This window comes from Miniopterus natalensis, chromosome X (genome assembly GCF_054644295.1).
Source record: "Miniopterus natalensis isolate mMinNat1 chromosome X, mMinNat1.hap1, whole genome shotgun sequence".
In the NCBI taxonomy this organism is placed as follows: Eukaryota; Metazoa; Chordata; class Mammalia; order Chiroptera; family Miniopteridae; genus Miniopterus; species Miniopterus natalensis.
Window position 1 is genome coordinate 48,008,097 of NC_142103.1, and position 6,379 is coordinate 48,014,475.

At 52.6% G+C, this 6,379-nt stretch overlaps 1 pseudogene; it reads right to left on the reverse strand.

Annotated features, from left to right (window-relative positions):
* Nucleotides 1-1,969: 1,969 nt before the first annotated feature.
* LOC107531124 (uncharacterized protein C15orf39 pseudogene) lies at nt 1,970-5,145 on the reverse strand (annotated as a pseudogene).
* Nucleotides 5,146-6,379: the final 1,234 nt, after the last annotated feature.

Below are 6,379 nucleotides of genomic sequence, written 5' to 3' on the forward strand. Positions count from 1 at the left end.
TGATCTCAGTAAATCTGGGGCAGCTCCTTGCGCACTATCCCAGCTCCCCTCAGCAGGTCAAAAATCACCAATTCACTGCACCGGCATCTCTGGTGGCTGGAGACCCGATCTGCCCCACCAGCAGCTCCAGAGGCTGGAGTCCCGATCCACCCCACTGGCAGCTCTGATCCCTCTCTGGTTATGGGATGGGTCTCTTCCCCTTTCCTGCACCACAAAGTTCAAATGTTTTCTGGGATTCTATACAATGCCTTACAGGAAGGCAGGGGGTCCCTGTATGTGGCTGCTCAGTGCAGCCCTTCGGCCTCTTTCTATTCGGAAGCCACACACTGTGGGACAGCCTTTCCCATGGTCAGCACCGGGGGTGAAAGCCTCCTGTCACGTCTGCCACCATTAGAGGCATTTCACTGGGAAGGCACGGTCCCCTCCTCGCAGGCACACTGTTTTCCTGGGTCCCTCTGCCCATTGTGCATGGGCTCTCCTTCCCTTCTCCTGCACTCTGGGTTTGAGATCCCACTTTTGGATGCCAGTCCACACTCCCAAGGGGAGGGAGTTTTGCAGCCTCTGGCCCTTGGGCCTCAGAGCCTAGCACAGGTCTCAGGGAGGACTCCCTCTTTCTATGCTCCCCATCTCTTACTGTTATACCCATCTTACATGAGACTAATTCACACGGAGACCAAATTGACAATTTGGAGATTTATTAGCCTGCAACTGCAAGCAGGCTTCTGCCCTAAACAAACTCACAGCCTCTAACAGTTTTTACAGGGAGAATATAAAGGCAAAAACCATATCCTGGTTGGGGCGGGGGAGTAGGTGAGGACTAGCAAAGCGGCATACAGAAGCTAAATGTTAATTAACCTTCTTTGGTTAGCTATTCCCTGAAATTTTGTGGGCAGAAATCTTTTACAAAGAGCCAGGGGAGGGGAAGAGGTCATTGTTTCTACCTAATTTTGTTGCTCTTGTTTATCTTCAAAGTAGCGATTGTAAGGGTAGAAAGCGGGAGTGCTAAAATGGGCGTGCTGTACTTCATTCCCCACTCCTGTTTGTAAAATGTGATGAGAATTAAATCCTTGGTTCTCCTTTGAAGGGTAGAGAATTATACTCAGTTCTGAGGACCATTAGCTTTACAGAGTTAATTCTATCTCTAATGAAGGAGGTTAGGCGGCCAAGGAGACAAGGGCCTATAATATGGGCGAGTATAAGGAGGACTACGGGAAGGGTAGGCTCCCCCAGGGCTGAGGTTTAGGGCCCAACCCCAAACACTGAGGCTGTAGCCACAGGCGTTCTTGGGGGATTACTCTAAAAAGTATGGGAGTCATATACACTACACTGTATCAAACCAAGATAACCAAGTCTTATGACACATTAAGACTTCCTGGAGGTTCTGTTTGGTCAGCCTCAAACTCCAGGCTGGGATCTGGGCCCCAGTCCTGTGGAGGGAGCAGAGAACAAACTATAACTGCTATGTGTCAAGCATCACCCCCACAATAACCCTGCAAGGTAGACTGTGTTATCCTGTTTTACAAATGGGTAAATAAAGGCTCAAGAGGAAGTGACTTGCCCAGTTACACAGCAAGAAGCATAGGAGCCAGGGTCTGACCCCAAGTCAGTGGGGCTCCAAAGCCCACATATCTTCTCTCAGGATGAAACAGAAATCAGTCCTTTCTATTAAGGGACCTCAAATTATAAGCTCAGGGACTCTCAGCCCAGCTAGTGGTGGGGGGCAGGATGAGAACCAGAGAAACTCCAAGGGCATGTCTCCTGGCCTGGGCAGCTGGGCTGGCAGAATGGAGGGGTAGGGAGAGTGATTACCAGACAGTAGCTGTCCATACAGCACCAGCCACCAATGCTACAGGAGATGGCTTTGGCCACCTAACAGCTGTGGGCAAGGTGAGGGCCGGGCTGCTCCTGAGGCCTTGTAGCCCTAAGTGGGCAGGTCCAGGCCACCAAGCCAGGCGGTTTCCAGCAGGCTTCAGCACCGGGCCCTCAGTGTGTGGCTGGATGGGCTGGCACTGGCATCGGGGGCAGGTGAGGCACAGCAGGACCCTCCCCCAGCAGTTGCCTCTGCTTTCTCCGGGCCAGGAGTTGGTAGCTTCTTCCCTGGCTTCCTGGCCTTGGAGATAGAAGACTTCTGAGCCAGAGATAGGCTCTCTGGCTCATCTCTGGCCATGATGGGTTTCAGCTGGCAATGTACAGTCACGCCACTGCAGGTCTAGCAGGTCATGGTATATGTCAGACAGCTGGCGCAGTGCCAACAACTTCAGCATGCATGAGGTGCAGCTATGCAAGGCTCGCTCCTGCAGTGCCTTTTCCTCTGACAGTGTGGTGGGCCGAAGCTCCATGCGGTGCTCCTGCAGCACATGGTCCACAGAAGCAGGCAGCAGCCTTGGGAAGAGCTGCTCCTTCACCAGGTGGATGGGCATGAAGATGGCACCAGCCCTCACCACGTGAGAGAAGGGGCACTGCTGCGTGCACACAAAGCATTGCAACTGGGACAGCAGCTTGCCCAACAGCCCCTGCACTGCCTGGCCATTCTGCCATGCTACCCGGCCCCAAGGCCCAGCCATCTCAAGCCATTCATGCAGCTTCTCAGGTGGGGAGTGGGCCACTGAGCCCAAGATGGCATCGCATAGGGATTCATTCAGTCCTGCAAAGTGTTGCTCTGGGGAATCCACTGTGACAGGGGTAGAAGCTGGAGTCGTAGCCTGGGCTGGAGCAGATGATGGAGCCAGAGTAGGTGCTAGGGTGGTCACAAATACACCTAGAGAACTGGGCAGTGCCAGATCAAAGCAGGCCATGGGCAAGGGATGTTTGAGAATCTGCAGTCTAGTGGGCACAGACGTAGGGGTGGGTACAGGCTGGTCAGAGGAAGGGACTGAGGTGGGCACAGATGGGACCATAGCTGCAGACAAGGGTGCTGGCCGGAGGATCTTGAATTTTCGGAACATGAAGGCCACAGAGCTGTGGAAGTTGGTCTTTGGGGTGGTCTCTGTGGTCACTGGCACCCCAGGCAGCTCCAAGACTGCGCTCCCTGCATCTGGCACACCCACAGCTACAGGGAGCTTGGAGTGTACCTCAGGACTAGGGACCTTGATAGGAGGAGCCTCTGCCATGGGTTTCTTTACACTCAAGTCCAGTGCCATTTCCTCCCTAAGTGAGCAATGCACCCTCAAAGGGGCCTCCTGGGTAGACAGGGTTCCCCTGGAGTCTTTGTAATAGCTGTCCTTGGGGACTGGGGCTGGATCAGGCTCAGATGTGGCCTCGGGTGTCTGCACATCCAGATAGTCACGGTAGGGGGCCAAGCTGAAGACATTGTCAATAATGGGCATGGGTGGAGAGCCAGGGGGCAGTGTTCCTTGGTTCTGTAGAAGAGACTGGTGCTCTTGGGCACAGGGTGGGAGTGTTGGTGGGGTGGGGGGAACTGGACTATCTCCGATAACAATGGGTGCCTCAGGGTGCTCATTGAGCTGGAGCTGGAGCTGCTCTTTCCTGTAGCTGGGCAGCCATATAGTCTTCTCAGCATCGTGCACCGGCTTCTGTATAGGCCTTACAGGCTCTGTGCATGGCTGACTGGTAGGCAAAGGCTAGCATGCTTGCTGGAAAGCACTGGGCTGTGGCACAGCCTGAACACTATTCTGGGAAGGTAGTGTACCCCTGAGCCTTGGGGATGCTCCACAGAGAGAGGTCATCCCTTGCATAAGGAAAGCCCAGCATCTGGGGGGCAAAGTCTAGTGGGCACTGTGGAGTGAGAGGTGGCTCAAAGCTTGCAGTATGCACATTGGTTTTTTTCCTAGGAGTGGTCTCCTCTGGCTGCAGGTGTGTTTTTTTTCCCCTCTGGTTTGCAAGGGCCCTTATCCTCCCTTACCCCTGGTCCCTCTTGGTTGTTGACTACTGGACTCTTTTAGGGCTGCTACTACTACTCTTGCCAGCCTTTTTTCTTGTTTTTCAGAGGGACTATCTCGGTTGTCAAAAACTTTTTGAGCTACTTCTAATAGTTGAGATAAGTTCATCCCTTGGAACCCTTCTAATTTCTGTAGCTTCCTTCTAATGTCAGGGGCTGATTGAGTGACAAAGGCTAAGTTGATCACCCTGCTGTTTTCCAGGGCAGCTGGGTCTATGGGAGTATAGACTCGATAGGCTTCCTTCAGCCTTTCCAGGAAAGCTGTAGGCAATTCCTGAAGGCCTTGGGAAACTGCAATTACTTTGGACAGACTGATCGGTTTTTCGGGCGGCCCCTTTTAGGCCTGCTAGGAGGTACTGGTGAAAATTGTTCAATGCATCCCTTCCTGTGGAGGTGTTGGTGTCTTACTCTGGTGGATTTGTGGGAAAAGACTGTTCAATTCTATTTCTATTCTCTTCTAAGGAACCCCCCCCCCCCCCGCCTTGCGGGCTTCCTTTTTAATTCTTTCACATTCCTCAGAAGTGAACAGGGTAACCATCAGTTGCTGACAATTGTCCTATGTGGGGCTGTGGGTGTGAAACACAGACTCTAGTAGCCCAATAAGGGCCTGCGGTTTTTCTGAGAAAGGGGGATTCTGGGCTTTCCAGTTGTATAGGTCGCTAGATGAGAAGGGAGCATATACAAGAAAAGGGGATCTTCCCCTCGAGTCCCCGTCAACCAGCCAGGCCTGCAGCAGGGAGAGAACAGCACTAGAGGAGGACAGTGCCTCCTGTATGGCCGTTAAGGTGGAACTGCGGGTCTGAGTAGGGGAATAGAGTGAGGCAGGCGGGGGGGGGGGGGGGGGGGGGTAGGGGGGGTGGCTGTTGGTTGACAAAGGAGGTAGAGGTCGGAGGGAAGGGTGACAAACCAAGAGAATTTGCACCTGACCGTGTTGGTAAGGGAGGTGCTGTGAAATCACCTGGGGAACAGCACGCTAGACAAACCCCAAACTGTCAGCACAGGGGTAGCTGGTTTGGGTTGGCGGCAGCACTAGGCCAGAGTAACCCAGCCCTGAGAGAGGGACTGGTGGCGAAGTGCAGCTGAGGACTGGGGTCACCACCGGGCAGGGCAGGGCAGGGCAGGGCTCCCTCAGGGGGAAGAACAGCACTAGAGGAGGACGGTGCCTTCCGCATGGACCTTAAGGTGGAACTGTGGGTCTGAGGAGGGGCACTAGAGGAGGACAGCGCCTTTTGAGAGGAGCTCCCCATATCTCCCTGTGCCCAAACCAGCCTTTTCCCAATGGTCGAGCATACATTGGAGCAGAATTCTGACTTTCAAGCTACCCCCTCCCATAGTGAAACTAATTAAAACAATTAGTTTGGCCAAGGGGAAAAGAATGAGAACGATTCCCGATGTCTTCCAGAAGGAGGAAAAGGCCGAATCCGGTTGTCCTGTGAGAAGGGAAAACAGATTAGGAGACAGGTGGCGTAAGACAGAGGATGAGAAGGAATGGAAAAAACTGGGTCTCGGGTGAAGAACATAGTCAGAGGCTGCCTCGGAGGATTAGGTCCGAAATCTTTGGAGAGAGCAGATTTCAAAAGAGAATGGGATAGGACTAAATCAAGAAATATCCTCTAAGATATCTGAAACAAGGGAAATGAAATTGTAACACAGGAGAACAAATATATGTAGACTAAGTGAAATAAGAGAAACTGAACAAATTTGTAAATTCTATGTATTCCTTGAGCCTGGATCTTTCTGTGCACGGTGTTGGAGACAGACAAAGGAGCGGGGAGGCCCCCAAAGGGACCCTATCAGATGCCCATCCATCTGCTGCCTCAAGGCGACTTAGTTCAGCCTTGACTAAGATGCACCCGTATAAACCCCAGGCCTGGTCAGCTAAAGCTGAGTCACCGTTATGTCATTGCAGCCAACTACAGAAGGGGATTAGGGCCCACTCAAATCCTATAGCAAAAGCCGTGGGACTATAGACACATTCACTCAACACTCATTTAGAGGTTATGACATTCCCACCCTATAAAACCTGACTGGGACCTCTATAGGTCTGGGGAGATAATCAGTCTCCCCCTTGAACAAATGTTCAGAACCAGGTAAATACCCCCGTCCGCATCCCGACCCAAGGAGGGACCCCACACAATTAGAACGGTCACGACTGGCACTAATTGGCAAGAATCCAGGGACTAGTCTAACCAGGAAATAATTTAAAATTATTTCTTACCTTCGGATGCGTCCTGAAGGACTCCAAATAGATAGATGGCTATAGGGCGTCAGCTTCCCACCTGCAGGGGAAAAGTCCTCGTCGCGGGGCCCTGGAACTTCTTCAGGGGGTACCCCCCCTGCGACGGGAAGTTCTCCAGTGGGCTAGTTGTGGAGGCCCGGCAGCCTGGAGAAATTTTAGAATGAGATCTCGCTGGGGCCTCCAAATATATCCGTCTTACGCGAGACTAATTCACATAGAGACCAAATTGACCGTTTGGAGAT